Consider the following 22,853-nt stretch of genomic DNA (forward strand, 5'->3'; position numbering starts at 1 on the left):
TTCTTAGGATCATAAGCTTCTTCTTCAGAAGATACCTCTTTAGTACTGTTGAATGCATTTTGTCATCCATTCAGACTCTGAGAAATCATGTTGACTTGCTGAGTCAACATTTTGTTCTGAGCCAATATGGCATTCAGAGCATCCATTTCAAGAACTTCCTTCATCTGAGGTGTCCCATTTCTCACAGAATTCTTCTCAGAAGTGTACATAAATTGGTTATTTGTAACCATGTCAATGAGTTCTTGAGCTTCTGCAGGCATTTTCTTTAGGTGAATGGATCCACCTGCAGAATGGTCCAGTGACATCTTAGAGAACTAAGATAGACCATAATAGAATATATCCAAAATGGTCCACTCTGAAAGCATGTCAGAAGGACATCTTTTGGTCATCTGCTTGTATCTTTTCCAAGCTTCATAGAGGGATTCACCATCTTTTTGTTTGAAGGTCTGAACATCCACTCTAAGCTTGCTCAGCTTTTGAGGAGGAAAGAACTTAGCCAAGAAGGCCGTGACCAGCTTATCCCAAGAGTCCATGCTATCTTTAGGTTGAGATTCCAACCATGTTCTAGCCATGTCTCTTACAGCAAAAGGGAAAAGCATAAGCCTGTAGACTTCAGGATCTACTCCATTAGTCTTAACAGTCTCACATTTCTGCAAGAATTCAGTTAAAAACTAATAGGGATCTTCTGATGGAAGTCCATGGAACTTGCAGTTTTGTTGCATTAGAGCAACTAGTTGAGGTTTCAGCTCAAAATTGTTTGCTCCAATGGCAGGGATTGAGATGCTTCTTCCATCAAACTTGAAAGTAGGTGTAGTATAATCACTAAGCATCCTCCTTGCGCCTCCACCATTGTTATTGGGTTCAGCCATATCTCTCTTTTTTTCGAGATTTTCTGTAAGGTTTTCTCTGGATTGTTGTGCTTTAGCTTCTCTAAGCTTCTTCTTCAGGGTCCTTTCAGGTTCAGGATCTGCTTCAACAAGAATGTTCTTGTCCCTGCTTCTGCTCATATGAAAAAGAAAAGAACAGAAAAAGAAGAGGAATCCTCTATGTCACAGTATAGAGATTCCTTTATGTTAGTAAAAGAAGAAAAGAATACAAGAAGGAAAAGAGGAGAATTCGAACTCAGAGAGGAAGAGGGGGTTCGAATTTTTAAGATGAAGAGAAGTGTTAGTAATTAAATAAATAAATAGAAGAAGATGAGAGAGGGAGAAATTCGAAAATAAATTCTGAAAAAGGGTTAGTGATTTTTGAAAATTAAGAGAAGAAATAAAATTAAAATTAAAATTTGAAACAATTAGTTAATTAAAAGAATTTTGAAAAAGAGGGAGGTAATTTTCGAAAATTAGAGAGAGGAAAGTAGTTAGGTGGTTTTGAAAAAGATAAGAAATAGTAAAACAAACAAAAAGTCAATTAGTTAGTTGAAAAATATTTGAAATTCAATTTTGAAAAGATTGGAAGTTAGAAAAGATTTTTGAAATCAATTTTGAAAAAAAATTATGATTGAAAAAGATATTTTGGAAAAGATTTGATTTTCAAAATTAAAATTATTCTAGAATTTAAAGATTGAACCTTTCTTAACAAGAAATTAGCAAACTTTAAATTTTTGAATCAATCTTAGTAAAGTTTTTGAAAATCATGAAATAAAGATAAGAAAAAGATTTTGAAGATTAATTTAAAAAAATTCGAAAACAAATACAAAAAATGAAAAAGATTTTGAAAAGATAAGTTTTTTTAAATTTGAAAAATTGACTTGACTTATAAGAAATAGCTAAGTTTTAAAAATTTTTTACTAAGTCAACTCAAATTTTCGAAATTTATGAGAGAAAAAAGGGAAATATATATATATATATATATAATTTTTTTTATGAACAGCAAGATTGACACAAGACATGAAAAATTAAGATCAAAACACATAATGCATGCAAGAACACTTTGAATGTCAAGATGAATACCAAGAATACTTTGAAGATCATGATGAACATCAAAAACTTATTTTTGTAAAATTTTCAAGAAAAGAAAAACATGCAAGACACCAAACTTAGAAATTTTTAATGCTTAGACACTATGAATGCAAAAATGCATATGAAAAACAACAAAAGACACAAAACAAGAAAATTTAAAGATCAAACAAGAAGACTTATCAAGAACAACTTGAAGATCATGATGAACATCAAGAACTTATTTTTGAAAATTTTCAAGAAAAGAAAAACATGCAAGACACCAAACTTAAAAATTGACTCAAGACTCAAACAAGAAACACAAAATATTTTTGATTTTTATGATTTTATTAAATTTTTTTCTTTTTTTTTCGAAAATCAATTTTTTTTGAAAAACGAAAACAAAGAAGAAAATTTTTGAAAACTTTTTGGAAAACAAAATAAGAAGAAAATTACCTAATCTGAGCAACAAGATGAACCGTCAGTTGTCCAAACTCAAACAATCCCCGGCAACGGCGCCAAAAACTTGATAAGCAAAATTGTGATTTACACTTTTTATAACTCGAACAATTCTTAGTAATGGCTCCAAAAATTTGGTGCACACTACTATGGTTCACTCACATTCTTCACAACTTCACACAACTAACCAGCAAGTGCACTGGGTCGTCAAAGTAATAAACCTTACGTGAGTAAGGGTCAATCCCACGGAGATTGTTGGTATGAAGCAAGCTATGGTCATCTTGTAAATCTCAGTCAGGCAGTTTATAATGGTTATAAAGATTTTCAAAAATAATAAAAATGAAGCATAAAATAAAGATAGAGATACTTATGTAATTCATTGGTGGAAATTTCAGATAAGTGCATAGAGATGCTTTGTTCCTGTTGAATCTCTGCTTTCCTACTGTCTTCCTCCAATCATTCTTACTCCTTTCCATGGCAAGTTGTATGTAAGGCATCACCGTTGTCAATGGCTACTTCCCATCCTCTCAATGAAAATGGTCCAAATGCTCTGGCACAGCACGGCTAATCAGTTGTTGGTTCTCGATCATGTCGGAATAGTGTCTTCCTCCAATCATCTTTACTCCTTTCCATGGCAAGTTGTATGTAAGGCATCACCGTTGTCAATGGCTACTTCCCATCCTCTCAATGAAAATGGTCCAAATGCTCTGGCACAGCACGGCTAATCAGTTGTTGGTTCTCGATCATGTCGGAATAGGATCCATTGATCCTTTTGCGTCTGTCACTACGCCCAATAATCGCGAGTCTGAAGCTTGTCACAGTCATTCAATCCCTGAATCCTACTCGGAATACCATAGACAAGGTTTAGACTTTCTGGATTCTCATGAATGCTGCCAATGGATTCTAGCTTATATCACGAAGACTCTGATCTCACGGAATGGAAGGCTCGGTTGTCAGGCGAGGACGACCATCCGTCGTGCATCAGGAATCCAAGAGATATACACTCTAGATCTCGCTTGTAAAATGGAGGTGGTTGTCAGGCACGCGTTCATAAGGATGGATGATGATGAGTGTCACAGATCATCATATCCATCAGGTTGAAGTGCAGCGAATATCTTATAATAAGAATAAGCTTGGATCGAATAGAAGAACAATGGTAATTGCATTAATTCTTGAGGTACAACAGAGCTCTACACCTTAATCTTTGGTGTGTAGAAACTCCACCATTGAAAATACATAAGTGATGAAGGTCCAGGCATGGCCGAGAGGCCAGCCCCCAAGGTCTAAGAACTAAACGTCCAAAGATTTCCCCTAGTACAATAGTAAAAAGTTCTATTTATACTAAACTAGCCACTAGGGTTTACAAAAATAAGTAATTGATACAGAAATCCACTTCCGGGGCCCACTTGGTGTGTGCTTGGGCTCAGCTTGAGCTTTACACGTGCAGAGGCTGCTCTTGGAGTTAAACGCCAAGTTGTAACATGTTTTTGGCGTTTAACTCTGGTTTGTGACGTATTTCTGGCGTTTTACTCCAGAATATAGCATGGAACTGGTGTTGAACGCTTGCTTCATCTAAGCTCGAACAAAGTATGCGCCGAGTAGGATCTTGGATGGGATGACTGTGACGAGCTTCAAACTCGCGAGTGCTGGGCGCAGTGACAGTGTGCAAAAGGATCAATGGATCTTATTCCGACACGATCAAGAACCGACAGATGATTAGCCCTACGTAACCCGTAGCTGGACCATTTTCACTGAGAGGACGGATGGTAGCCATTGAAAACGGTGATCCCCAATATACAGCTTGCCATGGAAGGGAGTACGCATGACTGGATGAAGGAAGTAGGAAAGTAGAGATTCAAATGGAACACAGCATCTCCATACGCTTATCTGAAATTCCCACCAATGAACTACATAAGTATTTCTATCTTATTTTATATTTATTTATCTTTTTATCATCAAAACCTCATAACCATTTGAATCTGCCTGACTGAGATTTACAAGATGACCATAGCTTGCTTCAAGCTGACAATCTCCGTGGGATCGACCCTTACTCACGTAAGGTATTACTTGGACGACCTAGTGCTGGTCAGCTGCACGGAGTTGTAAGAGAAGTGTGAACTCACGATTTCGTGTACCAGTTCTACAATATGACGCGAGTGCGTGCTTGACACGAACGCGTGACACGCCAAAATGACCAGCGACGCAAACGCGTGACTGACGTGTACGCGTGACGTGCGCGATCTGCAGAATTAACAGAAAATGCTAGGGGCGATTTTAGGCCGTGTTTTGACCCAGTTTTCGGCCCAGAAACACAGACTAAATCAAGGGAACATGTAGAGACTCAAGACAACATTCATTATGCACAATTTTAGGTTTTAGATGTAGTTCTCTAGAGAGAGAGGGAGAGAGGCTCTCTCCTCTCTCTTAGGTTTTAGGATTAGGATTTCTTCTTCTTCTTCTCAATTCCAGGTTCAATGTTCTTTTAATTTAGTTTCTCTTTTATTTGTTTATAAACTCCATGTTAGATTTGATTTTCTGATTTAATACACATTGAGGTATTTCGGATTTATGATTGCTTTCTTCTATTTAGGATATAAATAATTTGGATTGTTCTCCTCCCTTTGCTTTGGTTGAGTAATTGGAGACACTTGAGTTATCAAACTCCTTGTTGATTGAAAATTGGAATTCTTTGCTGATTGATTTGAATTCCCCTAACTCTAGTCTTTTCTTAGGAATTGGCTAGGACCTGAGGATCAAATTGATTCATCCACTTAACATACCTTCATCATTAGAGGTTGACCAAGTGGGAGCAAAATCCAATTCTCATCACAATTGATAAGGATAACTAGGATAGGATGTCCAGTTCTTATACCTTGCATTAGTTTTCATGATAATTAGTTTACTTCCTTGTAATTTACATTCCTTCTTCAAACCTTTCAAAAAACCAAAAAGATACTTTTTTCATAACCAATAATAACACACCTCCCTGCAATTCCTTGAGAGACGACCCGAGGTTTGAATACTTCGGTTTATTTTTATTGGGTTTTGTTACTTGTGACAAACAATCTTTTGTACGAAAGGATTTAGTTGGTTTAGAAGCTATACTTTCAACGAGCCTTTATTTGTGAATTCTAGACCACACTAGAACCCGTTCGTCAATGCGTCTACGCAACTCTTGGTACAAAAACCCGAGAGTTGTGCGAGATTTGGGCAAAAATGGTGCTAGGAGCACAATCCCTGTCCACGTGTACGCGTCGATGAAGCTTAAGCGTCATTGGTCCCCTTCGCCAACCCCCGCGCAAGCGTGGGCGACGCGTATGCATTGTTTGGCGAAATCGCAACTCTTGGTATAAAAACCAGAGAGTTATGTGGGAGTGGCACTGTCACCGTGCCTAACGCACAACTTCACTCCACGCATGCGCGTCATGTGACACTGATAAACCACTATTTCATGGTTCATCTTGTGCTCAATTGAATGTTTTTATCAACTCTTTACCCATTTATTCATACTAATCGCATGTTTAACGTTTTCCTTCCGGAATTTGTGCTATGATTGAAAACATACTTCTTTGGTCTTATATTTGCTAATATTAATCCTCTCTTATTACCATTAGATGCCGTGATATGTGTGTTCAGTGATTTCAGGGATTATAGGGCAGGAATGGCTTGGAGGATGGAAAGGAAGCATGCAAAAGCGGAAGGAATACAAGAAATTGAAGGAACTGCAAAGCTGTCAGCCTGACCCTCTCGCACTACAACGGTCATAACTTGAGCTATAGAGGTCCAAACGATGCGGTTCTAGTTGCATTGGAAAGCTAACGTCCGGGGCTTCGATTTGATATATAATATGCCATAGTTGTCCTGACGCTAGGCAACGCGAACGCGTCATCCACGCGGACGAGTCGCAATTACGAAAATCAGCGTGGCAGATTTCTTCTCCAGTGATTTCTGGGCTGTTTTCGATCCAGTTTGCGGCCCAGAAAACACAGATTAGAGGCTATAAAGTGGGGGAATCCATTCATTCATGAGGAGGTTCTCATAATTCATAATTTTAGTTTTAGATATAGTTTTTAGAGAGAGAGGTTCTCTCCTCTCTCTTAGGATTTAGGTAGGATTTTTAGAAATTATGATTTAATTTGAATCTTCATCAGGTTCAATATTTCCTTTACTTTATATTATTCTCTTATTTTAGATACTTTAATGCTTTTATTGGTATTTGATTTATGTTGCCCAATTGGCTTATGAACTTTTCATGTTAGGATTATACATTATTGAGATGTTTTTAGATTTATGATTTCAATTCAGCTTTCCACATTCTTGGCTTTGGTTAGGAAATCAGTAACTCTTGAGTTATCAAACTCAACGTGATCGATAACCGCTATCTTTACTAATTAGCTTGAACTTCTATAATCCCAACCTTTTCTTAGGAATTAACTAGGATTCAAAGATCAAACTAATTAGCCATTTGACCTTCCTTTGCAACAGCAGAGGTTAACTAAGTGGAGTTAAGATTCAATTTTCGTCATCATTGATAAGGATAACTAGGATAGGACTTCTAATTTCTCATACCTTGCCAAATGTTTATTTTCCTGTCATTTATTTTGTTTACTTGTCATTTATCATATCTGCTCCTCATTCTCAAGACCCCCGATTTACAAAACTCATAACCAATAATAAGAACATACCTCCCTGCAATTCCCTGAGAAGACGACCCGAGGTTTAAATACTTCGGTTATCAATTTATTTAGAGGTTTGTTACTTGTGACAACCAAAACGTTTGTATGAAAGGACTCTTATTGGTTTAGAAGCTATACTTGCAATTGGAATTTATTCTGAATTCTAGACCACGCAAAAGTTCTCTCATCAAAATGGCGCCGTTGCTGGGGAATTGCAAACATGTGCCTTATTATTAGTTATTGTAAATATTTTTCAAACAAAAAAAAATCATATCTTTTTCAAAATCCAATCTTATCTTTTTCAAAATATTTTCTTTTTGTTAGTTTTTGTTTCTATTTTTTTTCTATTACTATGAATTCTCACCCCTCTGGCTTCAAGTTTGATTCCAATGTTATTGTTAGGAATGGACACTATAATGAGAATAGGAATATGCATCAAGGTCAAAGCAATCAAAGATGGACGGAGCCAAGAGGATCTGATCAACCCTTTAGGCAACAACACCTTCCAAGATATCCTGGACGAAGACCATTCTGCAATGCATACAAAAATGATAGATATCCTCAACATGACTTTGGACCACCATACTCACAAGCCCCTTCCCACTATTCACCTCCATATGACCCTAACCCATATCCACCATACCAACCACCTTATGAGCCAAATGAACCATATACAGAACCACCACCTCAATATACACCATCTCCTTATCAGTATCAAGATGAACCACCTTCCTACCATGAACCCTTTCTCCCAACGAATGAACCCTCCTATCCACCCCAAACCTCCATGGAGAAAGCATTTGCTGATCTAAACTCTACTATACAAGCTCTCGTCAACCAAATCGGACCACCAAATACCTTCAATATTCAACCCTCAAGCTCCAATGCACTTCCATCTCAACCACATAATGATCCACCCATCCCATCACCACCATCCATAGAAGAGCACCCACATCCATCAATCCAAGAGCAACATGATCCCAATGATGCTATTGACATGGAACAAGAGAGAAGGGATCATCTTCGCGAATCCATACTTCATAAGGAGCTAGAAGAGGCACTAAAGGTGAAGGTAGAAGAGACCCTTGAAGATGAAGGAGCAATTGAAGGGAGTTGTCATGAAAAGGTAATCATCAAGGAGGAACAAGAGTCAAGGGGTCATTTCAAGGAAACAGTAGATCAATTTCATGCAACCCTTCATCAATTGGAGCAAGCAATAAATCAATTACCTTCCAGACATTCGGACACTCATGGAACCCCCATGGCTTCATACGGACAATCTAATGAAGAACGTAGCATGAAGGAGATACTAGAAACTCCAGTGGACAGTAAGGAGCATGAATTTGTACTGGAACAAATGGAGGAAGCCGAAATTATTGAAGAGGAAGAAGTGGTTGAAGACTTAGGAGATGCAGAACCTCCATGGGAAATTCAAGTCATAAAGCCTCCTTCCAAGGTATTTAAAATTGATGCTGATGAGGGTGTACAACCTCCAAGGCATATCATAGTTGAAGACTTGGAAGAGGTTGATCAAGATATGAAAATTAAAGAAGAAGAAGCACAACCTCCCATGCCCTTGGTAATTAATGAAGAAGAGTTTGAATTAGAAGAAAGCTACCAAGAGGAAGAGGTTGAAATCAAAGAAGTTTTCAAAGAGGTGGAAGTTGTCAAAGAGCACAAGGGAGTGGAGCTTGAAATCACCTTGCCAAAGTTATTGGAGACCCCTCCCCCTAAGTTGCCATCATCCTTCACAACATTCAAGTGGGTAAAATTCATATCCCTTAGCTTTCTAATCCCACTTGAATATGGGCTACTGGAGACGGATGGTCCACTTAGAGCTCTCTGTGGCATTAAGAGTACAACATGGTCAGTGATAAGATTTATCCTGCAAGGTTCAACATGGTTGTGTGCTCAACATTTAAACGCAAAGGTTGGTGTAGAGCTCAACTGAATGGGTCTAGGAAGTTGTCTGGCTGCTTCAGTGAGAATTCAGACTGTTTGCCACCCGGATGGAACAATATTGCTCAACAAGAAGACGAGTGCAAAAGCAAGATTTGGGACCCCGAAATTCAATCTAGAAATCAACACTCTTGGGGCCTTGTCACTTGCTTTAACTTGCTTGAAGGCTTTCTGCGCCTTGTTTGGGACCCCGGAGGCTACTGGAAGTACAAACATTGGTGGGGATTCCTGGATCAGTACAAGCATAAACCACCATAACAGGGAGCTCACCAAAGGTCCAACTTAAGGACTTTAACTAAAAGTGCTAGGTGGGAGACAACCCACCATGGTATGATCGTTCTTTTTCAATTTTATTTCGTGTTGTTTATTTTTTTTTATTTTATTTTCATTGAACCTGGAAGTTTTCATAGCATCTACATTAACACTACATATTGCATACTACATAATTGCATAATAAAAAAAAGGGAAAACACGCACGCGACGTGGCAGCGTCGCTGACGCGTCCGCGTTACTAGTGCGTTGGGAAGAAAAGAATTGAATAGAGAGTCACGCGAGAGCGTGGCTAGAGGCGCGCCATTAGCATAATTTGACCCAATGCGACCGCGTCGCTCACGCGACCACGTCATGTGAAACTTTGGCCTCCCACGCGACCGCGTCATCCACGCGGCCGCGTGCCACGAGAATCGACGTCAAAAAGGTGCATGGCCAAAAGTTGTGCTGGAATTGGGCTGGACTCGTGCTAGAAGCCCAAGCCCTCCCACGCGAACGCATGCCCCACGTGGCCGCGTCGTCTTTCAAAAATGGCCATCCACGCGATCGTATCACCCACACGACCGCGTCACCCAGATTTTTGGCAAAATGCAATTTAAACAGAGAGTTGTGCGAATATGAGGCTGCACTCGCGCCACTAGCACAAATCAAGTGACGTGATCGCGTGACCCACGCATCCGTGTCGCCTGACCTTATTGCGCATTACGCGGCCGCATCACCCACGCGACCGCGTCGCCAGCGTCGCACACCTTAACCTAATATGCCAAAATATTTTATCTTTTCTTCCCCAATCCTAATTTTTCCTCCCTCCTTTCTTACTTACTTCTTCTTCCCTTCTTTCCCTTGTCATTCTTCTTATCTTTCATTTTCTTTTACTTAATTGCATACTTTCATTCATTGCATTATTTTCATTGGTGTTGGAATTTTATTTGGGTCATTGTCTTTTTCTATTTTTTGTGGATTATTTGACAATTATATATTACTTTTTAAAGGGTTGCTTGCATGTTCAATTTAATACTTTCAAATAGCTTATTTACCATGCATGCTATGTGTTTGTGAAAACGCCCGTATGGCATTGTGCACTATTTTTAAGATTTCTTTTAATCTACTACTATAAATGCTTGCTTGTCACAAAACTCTTTTTATATTTTATTAATTAAATATAATTGTTATTACAAACATGTTGTTAGTTTGAAAGACTTGGTAATCTAACTTGGACATTGAATGCTTGATCTATGCTACTCATGCCTTTGCCAGCATGCCAATAAACACCTTGCATTCACTTGTTATCATATGCACTAGCTATTTTCCATTGATGACTTTTCACATGTACTCATGAGCGTGTGTTAACGTCATTCTTCTTTATTGTGCATTGATTACCACCTTTCCCGCTCTCTTCCTTGCTCTAACCCTTAGCTCTAAAAGTTACTTTCTTTTTCCCTTTTCAGGATGGCCACCAAGAAGGGTAAAGAAAAAGCTACTCCCAAATCACCGGCAAGGAAAGGAACAAAAAAAGCCCCAGTTGAAGCAACCCGTCCACTTGTATATCTTAGCATGCACCGAGGACGGTGCAATCTTTAAGTGTGAGAAGGTCGATACCGATCTCCATGGGTTAGCTATTTTCTTCTTTTCAACACCATTGTTTTATTTTCTTTGTTTGTTCATTATTGCATTTGCATGTTTGTTTGATTTTATGCATTTAGCTACTGCTTGGTTAAAATAATAAGTTTCTTTTTAAGATCTTATTTTTGAAAAATTTCACTAATTTAAATTGAAAATTTGTGTTAAATTTGTTTGAAGTTGTATTTGGAACATGGTTTTTGAGCCAAAGAACACACAACAACCTGTGAGATTTTGAGCTTATTTACATGGTTACATTATTTAACCATAAATTTTTATTCTTGTGTGTTTTCTTCTCTATAATTGTAATCTTTTCTTTGTTCCATTCTATATGTCCAATATTTAATATATTTACATGCTTGCATATGATTGAGGCCATTGTTTGATTCTAGCTCACTTATCCCAAAATTAGCCTACCTTTTACATCACTCTTGTTAGCCCCATTGAGTCTTTAATTCCCTCTTATTCTATAAACCACAACACTAGCCTTAAGCAGAAAAACAAATTTAAAATTCCAAGTTGAATCCTTGGTTAGCTTAAGATAAAAATTGTGTAATTGTTTAAGTGTGGGAAACCTATTGGGAACATGGATGATAAAAACAAACGGTGGGAAGTTGAAAAGAATGAAATAATTCAAAATAAAATTTTTGGGAAGCATGCTGGTGGACGAAATTGTGATTACTATCTTTTGAGCTTTAGTATGTATTTACTCTTAGGGCACTGTTTATTTTCTTTATTGGAATTCACAACTCCGTTCAACTAACCAGCAAGTGTACTGGGTCGTCCAAGTAATAACCTTACGTGAGTAAGGGTCGAATCCACAGAGATTGTTGGTATGAAGCAAGCTATGGTCACCTTGTAAATCTCAGTTAGGCAGATTAAATATTGATTTATGGGTTTCGAAAATTAATAATAAAATAAGAAATAATAAAAGGGATAGAGTACTTATGTAGATTCATTGGTGCATAGGAATTTCAGTTAAGTATATGAAGATGCTGTATGGCTCAAGGACGCCTGCCTTCCTACTGCTTCTACTCAATCCTTCTTACTCCTTTCCATGGCAAGCTTTGTATAGGGGTTCACCATCAGCTGTGGCTACTTTCAATCCTCTCGGGGAAATATCCTATGCGGCTGTCACTCGCACAGCTAACCAGTCTGGAGGCATCACCCATGGCTGATGGCTACATCCCATCCTCGCAGTGAAAACTAATGCTCACGCACTCTGTCACAGTACGGCTAATCACCGGTTGGTTCCCTCCCCTACTGGAATAGAATCCCTCTTTTGCGTTTGTCACTAACGCCCAGCAGGTTACAAGTTTGAAGCACGTCACAGTCATTCATTACCGGAATCCTACTCGGAATACCACAGACAAGGTTAGACTTTCCGGATTCCCAGGATCCTACTCGGAACACCACAGACAAGGTTGGACTTTCCGGATCCTCATAAATGCCGCCATCTATCTAGCTTATACCACGAAGATTCTATTGGGGAATCTAAGAGATACACATTCAAGCTCTGTTGCATGTAGAACGGAAGTGGTTGTCAATCACGCGCGTTCATAAGTGAGAATGATGATGAGGGTTATCTAACTCATCACATTCATCATGTTCTTGGGTACGAATGAATATCTTGGAATAAGAATAAGAGAGATTTGAATAAAAGAAAATAGAACTTCATTAATACTTGAGGTACAGCAGAGCTCCACACCCTTAATCTATGGTGTGCAGAAACTCCACCGTTGAAAATACATAAGCAAAGGGTTCAGGCATGGCCGAATGGCCAGCCCCCAAAACATGATCAATGATCTCCTAGGATGAAGAATAAAACAAAACTGAGACCAAAGATGTCTAATACAATAGTAAGAGGTCCTATATATACTAGACTAGCTCCTAGGGTTTACATGAGTAAGTAATTGATGCATAAATCCACTTCCGGGGCCCACTTGGTGTGTGCTTGGGCTGAGCTTGATCAATACACGAGCTAAGGCTTCTCTTGGAGTTGAACTTTGAGTTATGACGTGTTTTGGGCGTTCAACTCCGGATCATGACGTTTTTCTGGCGTTTAACTCCAGACAGCAGCATGAACTTGGCGTTTAACGCCAAGTTACGTCGTCATTCTTCGAATAAAGTATGGACATTATATTGCTGGAAAGCCCTGGATGTCTACTTCCAACGCCGTTGAGAGCGCGCCATTTAGTTCTGTAGCTCCAGAAAATCCATTTCGAGTGCAGGGAGGTCAGAATCCAACAGCATCAGCAGTCCTTTTGTCAGCCTTTATCAGAGTTTTGCTCAAATCCCTCAATTTCAGTCAGAATTTACCTGAAATCACAAAAAAACACACAAACTCATAGTAAAGTCCAGAAATGTGAATTTAACATAAAACTAAGGAAAACATCCCTAAAAGTAGCTTAAACTTACTAAAAACTACCTAAAAACAATGCCAAAAAGCGTATAAATTATCCGCTCATCACAACACCAAACTTAAATTGTTGCTTGTCCCCAAGCAACTGAAAATCAATTAGGATAAAAAGAAGAGAATATACTATAAAGTCCAAAATATCAATGAATATTAATTTAATTAGATGACGGGACTTGTAGCTTTTGCTTCTGAACAGTTTTGGCATCTCACTTTTCCTTTGAAGTTTATGAATGATTGGCTTCTCTAGGAACTTAGAATTTCGGATAGTGTTATTGACTTTCCTAGTTAAGCATGTTGATTCTTGAACACAGCTACTTATGAGTCTTGGCCGTGGCCCTAAGAACTTTGTTTTCCAGTATTACCACCAGATACATAAATGCCACAAACACATAACTGGGTGAACCTTTTCAGATTGTGACTCAGCTTTGCTAAAGTCCCCAGTTAGTGGTGTCCAGAGCTCTTAAGCACACTCTTTTGCCTTGGATCACGACTTTAACCACTCAGTCTCAAGCTTTTCACTTGGACCTTCATGACACAAGCACATGGTTAGGGACAGCTTGATTTAGCCGCTTAGGCCTGGATTTAATTTCCTTGGGCCCTCCTATCCATTGATGCTCAAAGCCTTGGATCCTTTTTTACCCTTGCCTTTTGGTTTTAAGGGCTATTGGCTTTTTCTACTGCTCCTTCTTTTTCTATATACTCTTTTTAGCCCCCTTTTTTTTCGCCATTTTTTTTCTTTTTTTTTTCGCAAGCTTTTGCTATTCACTGCTTTTTCTTGCTTCAAGAATCAAATTCATGATTTTTCAGATCATCAATAACATTTCTCTTTGTTCATCATTCTTTCAAGAGCCAACAATTTTAACACTCATAAACAACAAGATCAAAAGACATATGCACTGTTCAAGCATTCATTCAGAAAACAAAAAGTCTTGTCACCACATCAATATAATTAAATTAAATTCAATAATAAATTTGAAATTCATGTACTTCTTGTTCTTTTGAATTAAAACATTTTTCTTTTAAGAGAGGTGAAGGACTAATGGATTTTATTCATAGCTTTAAGGCATGGTTACATACTAATGATCATGAAATAAAGACACAAAACATAGATAAACACAATATTAAAAACCGAAAAACAGAAAGAAATAAAGAACAAGGAATGAATCCACCTGAGTGAAGGTGGCGCCTTCTTGAAGGTCCAATGGTGCTCTTTGAGCTCCTCTATGCCTCTTCCTTGCTTCTGTTTGAATGATTCATAGTAATTTTGGTGTTTCTACCCTTAGTTGCTTCCAATGTTTGTGTGGAGGATAACTTATCCCCTGAGGTATCTCAGGGATCTCTTGATTTGCAGCCACATGTTCTAACCAACTGAACTATTCCAGCTTATATTAGTAGTCTTTCCATCTCCCATGACTCAGAGGTGGAAGCTTTTTGTCTTCCCTTTGAGGTTTCTCTGGCTTTAGGTGCCATTAATGGTAATGGAAAAGCAAAAAAGCTATGCTTTTACCACACCAAACTTAAAATATTGCTCGCCCTCGAGCAAGAGAAGAAAGAAGAGAAGAAGAAGAAGAAGAAGAATATGGAGGAGAGTGAGGGGAGATGGATTCGGCTATATGGGTGGGATTGGGTGGGAAAGAATTTTGAATCTTGAAGGTGAGTGGGGTTTACGGGAAAGAGTGAGTGGTGAATGAAAAATAGAAGGGATGACCATGAATGGAGAGAGAGAGGGCGAGATAGGTGGGGATCCTGTGAGGTCCACAGATCCTGAGGTGTCAAGGAATTCCATCCCTGCACCGAATAGGCATGTAAAATGCCTTGGTGCACCATTCTGGCGTTCAAACGCCCATTGGTGCACATTCTGGGCGTTCAACGCCCATGTAATGCATGTTTCTGGCGTTGAACGCCAGTTATGCTTGTTCCTGGCGCGTTCAGCGCCAGTTTTTTCTTTGTGCACCATCCTGGCGTTTAACGCCAGGTTGTTGCTTGTTTTGGGTTCAGCGCCAGAATGGTGCTCTGTTCTGGCGTTGAACGCCGGCCAATGCACCTTCTGGGCGTTGAACGCCAGCCCGTGCGTCCTCCAGGGTGAAAAAATTTTTTTCTTCTGTTTTGACTCTGTTTTTAATTTTTTTGATTTTTTCGTGACTTCTCATGATCATGTACCTAATTAAACACAAAAATAACAAAGAACCAAAATAAAATAAAATTAGATAAATAAAATTGGGTTGCCCCAACAAGCGCTTCTTAATGTCAATAGCTTGACATGGCTCTCATGGAACCACAAGGTGATCAGTCAACTTAAGTGTGGTATTCCCAACACCAAACTTAGAGTTTGGATATGGGGTTTGTACACCAAACTTAGAGTTTGGTTGTGGCCTCACAACACCAAACTTAGAGTTTGACTGTGTGGGCTCTTCTTGACTCTGAACTGAGAGAAGCTCTTCATGCTTACTCTCTTTTGTCACAGAGGGATGGCCATGTGCCTGAAACACAAGGTAGTCCCCATTCAATTGAAGGACTAACTCACCTCTGGTGACATCTATTACAGCTCCTGCTGTGGCTAGGAAAGGTCTTCCTAGGATGATGCATTCATCATCTTCCTTCCTATTGTCTAGGATTATGAAATCAGTAGGGATGTAAAGGCCTTCAACCTTTACTAGCACGTCCTCTACTATTCCATAAGCTTGTCTCAATGACTTGTCTGCCAATTGTAATGAGAACAAGGCTGGTTGTACCTCAATGATCCCCAGCTTCTCCATTATAGAGAGTGGCATAAGATTTATTCCTGACCCAAGATCACATAGAGCTTTTTCAAAGCTCATGGTGCCAATGGTGCAAGGTATTAAGAACTTGCCAGGATCTTGTTTCTTTTGAGGTAGAGTTCTCTGAATCCAAGTATCTAGTTCGTTAATGAGCACGGGAGGTTCACTTTCCCAAGTCTCATTACCAAATAGCTTGGCATTCAGCTTCATGATAGCTCCTAAGTATTGAGCAACTTGCTCTCCATCAATCTTCATCCTCTTCAGAGGAATGATATCTTCAGAGCTCATGAATGGCTGAAGGATTTAAAGGAATCTCTATGGTCTCTAGATGAGCCTCATATTCCTCAGATCCTTAATAGGAAACCCTTCTTGCTTGAGGAACGTCCCAGGAAGTCTTCCTCACTGGGATTTTCGTCCTCCTCCTCCTTGGTGCATTCGGCCACTTTGATTAAATCAATGGCCTTGCATTTTCCTTTTGGATTTTCTTCTGTATTACTTGGGAGAGTACTGGGAGGAGTGTCGATGACTTTCTTACTCAGCTGGCCCACTTGTGCCTCCAGATTTCTAATAGAGGATCTTGTTTCATTCATGAAACTAAAGTGGCCTTTGACAGATCAGAGACTATATTTGCTAAATTAGAATTGTTTTGTTCAGAATTCTCTGTCTGTTGCTGAGAAGATGATGGATATGGCTTGCTATTGCCTAGCCTATTACGTCCACCATTGTTAAAACCTTGTTGAGGTTTTTTGATCCTTCAGGAGAAATTAGGATGATTTCTCCATGATGAGTTATAGGTGTTTCCATAAGGTTCACCCATGTAATTAACCTCTGCCATGGCGGGTTCTCAGGATCATAAGCTTCTTCAGAAGCTGCCTCTCTAGTACTGATGGATGCATGTTGCAATCCATTCAGATTTTGAGAGATCATGTTGACCTGTTGAGTCAACACTTTGTTCTGAGCCAATATGGCATTCAGCATCAATTTCAAGAACTCCTTTCTTCTGAGGTACCCCATTATTCACGGAATTCCTCTCAGAGGTGTACATAAACTGGTTGTTTGCAACCAGTCAATGAGTTCTTGAGCCTCTTCAGGCGTTTTTCAGGTGAATAGATCCACCTGCAGAATGGTCTAGTGACATTTTCGAAAATTCAGAGAGACCATAATAGAATATGTCTAATATGGTCCATTCTGAAAACATGTCAGATGGACATCTTTTGGTCAGCTGCTTATAGCTTTCCCAAGCTTCATAGAGGGATTCACCATCTTTTTGTTTGAAGGTTTGAACATCCACTCTCAGCTTGCTCAGCTTTTGAGGAGGAAAGAATTTATCCAAGAAGGCAGTGACCAGCTTATCCCATGAGTCCAGGCTATCCTTGGGTTGTGAATCCAACCATATTCTAGCTCTGTCTCTAACAGCAAAAGGGAAAAGCATGAGTCTGTAGACTTCAGGATCAACTCCATTCGTCTTTACAGTCTCACAGATCTGCAAGAATTCAGTTAAAAACTGATAAGGATTCAGATGGAAGTCCATAAAACTTGCAGTTTTGTTGCATTAAAGCACTAGTTGAGGCTTAAGCTCAAAGTATTGGCTCCAATGGCAGGAATGGAGATGCTTCTTCCATCAAACTGGGACGTTGGTTTTGTGAAGTCACCAAGCATTCTCCTTGCATTATTATTATTATTTTCGGCCATCTCCTTCTCTTGTTCGAAAATTTCTGAAAGGTTGTTTCTGGATTGTTGTAATTTAGCTTCTCTTAATTTTCTCTTCAGAGTCCTTTCAGGTTCTGGATCAATTTCAACAAGAGTGCCTTTTTCCCTGTTCCTGCTCATATGAAGGAGAAGAAACAAGAAAAGAAAGAGGAATCCTCTATGTCACAGTATAGAGATTCCTTTATGTTAGTAGAAGAAGAAAGGGGTAGAAGAATGGAGATGGAGGATTCGGATTTTTAGATGAAGAGAGGTGAAGAGAAGTGTTAGTAATTAATTAATTAAATAGAAGAAGAGAAGAGAGGGAGAAGAATTCGAAAATAATTTTTGAAAAAGGGGTTAGTATTTTTGAAAATTAAAGATGAATTAAATTGAAATTAAAATTTGAAACAATTAAAAAGAATTTTTGAAAAAGAGATAGATATTTTTGAAAATAGAAGAGAGAGAGGTAGTTAGGTGGTTTTGAAAAAGATAAGAAATAAACAAAAAGTTAGTTAGTTGATTGAAAAAAAATTTGAAATCAAATTTGAAAAAGATAAGAAGATAAGAGGTTAGATAAGATATTTTGAAATCAAATTTTGAAAAAGGTAAACTTAAAAAGATAAAAAGATAAAAAGATTTTTAAGAAAAAGATATTTTGAAAAAGATTTAATTTTTAAAATTACTTAACTAACAAGAAACTACAAGATAAGATTCTAGAAATTAAAGATTGAACCTTTCTTAACAAGAAAGTAACAAACTTCAAATTTTTGAATCAATCACATTAATTGTTAGCATATTTTCGAAAAAAATGATAGAAAGATAAGAAAAAGATTTTGAAAATATTTTGAAAAATAATTTTTGAAATTTTCGAAAAATAGAAAAAAAATGAAAAAGATATGATTTTTGAAAAAGATTTTGAAAAGATAAGATTTTTAAAATTGAAATTTTGACTTGACTTGTAAGAAACAACTAATTTTTGAAAATTTTTTGACCAAGTCAACCCAAAATTTCGAAATTTTGGAGGAAAATAAGGAAAAGATATTTTTGATTTTTAAATTTTTAAAGAAAAAAACACAAGAATGACCCAAAACATGAAAATTTTGGATCAAGACACAAGATGCATGCAAGAATGCTATGAATGTCAAGATGAACACAAAGAACACTTTGAAGATCATGATGAACATCAAGAACATAATTTTGAAAAATTTTTGATGCAAAGAAAACATGCAAGACACCAAACATAGAAATCTTTAATGCATGGAAAATATGAATGCAAAAATGCACATGAAAAACATGAAAAGACACAAAGCAAGAAATCATCAAGATCAAACAAGAAGACTTGTCAAGAACAACTCGAAGATCATGAAGAACACTATGAATGCATGGGATTTTCGAAAAAATGCAAGAAAAATTTTAAAAGCATGCAATTGACACCAAACTTAAAATTAACACAAGACTCAAACAAGAAACACAAAATATTTTTTATTTTTATGATTTTCTAATTTTTTTTGTATTTTTATTTTAATTTTTTCGAAAATAAAGTTAAGAAAAACGAAAAATAAAAGAAAAATTTTGAAAAAGATTTTTGTAAAGAAAATTACCTAATCTGAGCAACAAGATGAACCGTCAGTTGTCCATACTCGAACAATCCCCGGCAACGGCGCCAAAAACTTGGTGGACGAAATTGTGATTACTATCTTTTGAGCTTTAGTATGTATTTACTCTTAGGGCACTGTTTATTTTCTTTATTGGAATTCACAACTCCCGTTCAACTAACCAGCAAGTGTACTGGGTCGTCCAAGTAATAACCTTACGTGAGTAAGGGTCGAATCCACAGAGATTGTTGGTATGAAGCAAGCTATGGTCACCTTGTAAATCTCAGTTAGGCAGATTAAATATTGATTTATGGGTTTCGAAAATTAATAATAAAATAAGAAATAATAAAAGGGATAGAGTACTTATGTAGATTCATTAGTGCATAGGAATTTCAGTTAAGTATATGAAGATGCTGTATGGCTCAAGGACGCCTGCCTTCCTACTGCTTCTACTCAATCCTTCTTACTCCTTTCCATGGCAAGCTTTGTATAGGGGTTCACCATCAGCTGTGGCTACTTTCAATCCTCTCGGGGAAATATCCTATGCGGCTGTCACTCGCACAGCTAACCAGTCTGGAGGCATCACCCATGGCTGATGGCTACATCCCATCCTCGCAATGAAAACTAATGCTCACGCACTCTGTCACAGTACGGCTAATCACCGGTTGGTTCCCTCCCCTACTGGAATAGAATCCCTCTTTTGCGTTTGTCACTAACGCCCAGCAGGTTACAAGTTTGAAGCAGTCACAGTCAGTCATTACCGGAATCCTATCGGAATACCAGACAAGGTTAGACTTTCCGGATTCCCAGGATCCTACTCGGAACACCACAGACAAGGTTGGACTTTCCGGATCCTCATAAATGCCGCCATCTATCTAGCTTATACCACGAAGATTTTGTTGGGGAATCTAAGAGATACACATTCAAGCTCTGTTGCATGTAGAACGGAAGTGGTTGTCAATCACGCGCGTTCATAAGTGAGAATGATGATGAGGGTTATCTAACTCATCACATTCATCATGTTCTTGGGTACGAATGAATATCTTGGAATAAGAATAAGAGAGATTTGAATAAAAGAAAATAGAACTTCATTAATACTTGAGGTACAGCAGAGCTCCACACCCTTAATCTATGGTGTGCAGAAACTCCACCGTTGAAAATACATAAGCAAAGGGTTCAGGCATGGCCGAATGGCCAGCCCCCAAAACGTGATCAATGATCTCCTAGGATGAAATAAAACAAACTGAGACCAAAGATGTCTAATACAATAGTAAGAGGTCCTATATACTAGACTAGCTCTAGGGTTTACATGAGTAAGTAATTGATGCATAAATCCACTTCCGGGGCCCACTTGGTGTGTGCTTGGGCTGAGCTTGATCAATACACGAGCTAAGGCTTCTCTTGGAGTTGAACTTTGAGTTATGACGTGTTTTTGGCGTTCAACTCCGGATCATGACGTTTTTCTGGCGTTTAACTCCAGACAGCAGCATGAACTTGGCGTTTAACGCCAAGTTACGTCGTCATTCTTCGAATAAAGTATGGACTATTATATATTGCTGGAAAGCCCTGGATGTCTACTTTCCAACGCCGTTGAGAGCGCGCCATTTAGAGTTCTGTAGCTCCAGAAAATCCATTTCGAGTGCAGGGAGGTCAGAATCCAACAGCATCAGCAGTCCTTTTGTCAGCCTTTATCAGAGTTTTGCTCAAATCCCTCAATTTCAGTCAGAATTTACCTGAAATCATAGAAAAACACACAAACTCATAGTAAAGTCCAGACATGTGAATTTAACATAAAAACTAAGGAAAACATCCCTAAAAGTAGCTTAAACTTACTAAAAACTACCTAAAAACAATGCCAAAAAGCGTATAAATTATCCGCTCATCACATGCCCATGTAAAATCAAAATAATTGAATTACCATGTGCATTAAAACAAAAAAAAATATAATTCAGTATTTGAATAAAGAGGATACAAAAGAATTCCCTAAATGCAAAATAAAGCAATGCACCTGGGACAAAATTAAAACTAATGCATGAGCATGTAACATCAAAAGTGGGAAAAATTTGGGTAGTTAGGTAAAGTATTCTAAAATTGTATAAAGTATGTATATGTTAGGTGAAATCTTTGACTAATCAAGGATTCATTTTATAAAGCTCACTTGGCCATACATATATCCTTACCTTTACCTCAGCCCCATTACAACCCTAAAAAGACCTCATGATGTTTGCATTGGTATGCTAAATATTTGTTGATTGGTTAGATGAAGAACAAGGTTTAGAAAGCATGACTAGGGAAGAGTAGAGTGATTGACCCTAGACACTTGAGAGATTAGAGTGATATACACTTCCTGTGAGGGTTCAATGCTTGATTCTATGTTCCCTGCTTTCATGAGCTATCTTCTTACAAGTTTACTTGTCTTTATTTTATATGATTTGAATTAGTGGAATTTGAATTATTTTTGTCTTGGAGAACTTATTTACTTTTAACCAAGTAGGTAGAATCATTTTTGCATGTAGTTGTATTCATATAGATAGGTTGCATTTCATACATTCTATCATTCCCATTCACTCTTTTAGTTCTCTTGAGCTTAGCATGAGGACATGCTAATGTTTTAGTTCTTGATGAGCGGATAATTTGTATGCTTTTTGGCATTATTTTTAGTATGTTTTTAGTATGATTTAGTTAGTTTTTAGTATATTTTTATTAGTTTTTAGTTAAAATTCACTTTTCTGGACTTTACTATGAGTTTGTGTGTTTTTCGAAAATTTCAGGTATTTTCTGGCTGAAATTGAGGGATCTGAGCAAAAATCTGATCCAGAGACTCAAAAGGACTGCAGATGCTGTTGGATTCTGACCTCCCTGCACTCGAAGTGGATTTTCTGGAGCTACAGAAGCCCAATTGGCGCGCTCTCAACGGCGTTGGAAAGTAGATATCCTGGGCTTTCCAGCAATATATAATAGTCCATACTTTGCCCAAGATTTGATGGCCCAAACCGGCGTTCAAAGTCACCTCAAGAAATTCCAGCGTTAAACGCCGGAACTGGCACCTAATTGGGAGTTAAACGCCCAAACTGGCACTAAAGCTGGCGTTTAACTCCAAGGAAAGTCTCTACACGAAAATGCTTCATTGCTCAGCCCAAGCACACACCAAGTGGGCCCGGAAGTGGATTTTTATGTCATTTACTCATCTTTGTACACCTTAGGCTACTAGTTATCTATAAGTAGGACCTTTTACTATTGTAAAAAGGAAGAAAAAGAGGAGATCTTTTGATCATGTTTTGATGATTGAACCCTCTTTGGGAGGCTGGCCATTCGGCCATGCCTAGACCCTGTTCTTATGTATTTTCAACGGTGGAGTTTCTACACACCATAGATTAAGGTGTGGAGCTCTGCTGTACCTCGAGTATTAATGCAATTACTATTGTTCTTCCATCCAATTCCGCTTGTTCTTTGTCCAAGATATCACTTGT

At 38.1% G+C, this 22,853-nt stretch overlaps 1 non-coding gene across 1 annotated transcript; it reads left to right on the forward strand.

The window, feature by feature from the left end:
* Positions 1-359: 359 nt before the first annotated feature.
* Positions 360-467, forward strand: LOC130950560 (small nucleolar RNA R71). The gene has a single exon (XR_009073631.1). It is a non-coding gene; the product is annotated as a small nucleolar RNA R71 (small nucleolar RNA).
* Positions 468-22,853: the final 22,386 nt, after the last annotated feature.

This window comes from Arachis stenosperma, chromosome 1 (genome assembly GCF_014773155.1).
Source record: "Arachis stenosperma cultivar V10309 chromosome 1, arast.V10309.gnm1.PFL2, whole genome shotgun sequence".
In the NCBI taxonomy this organism is placed as follows: Eukaryota; Viridiplantae; Streptophyta; class Magnoliopsida; order Fabales; family Fabaceae; genus Arachis; species Arachis stenosperma.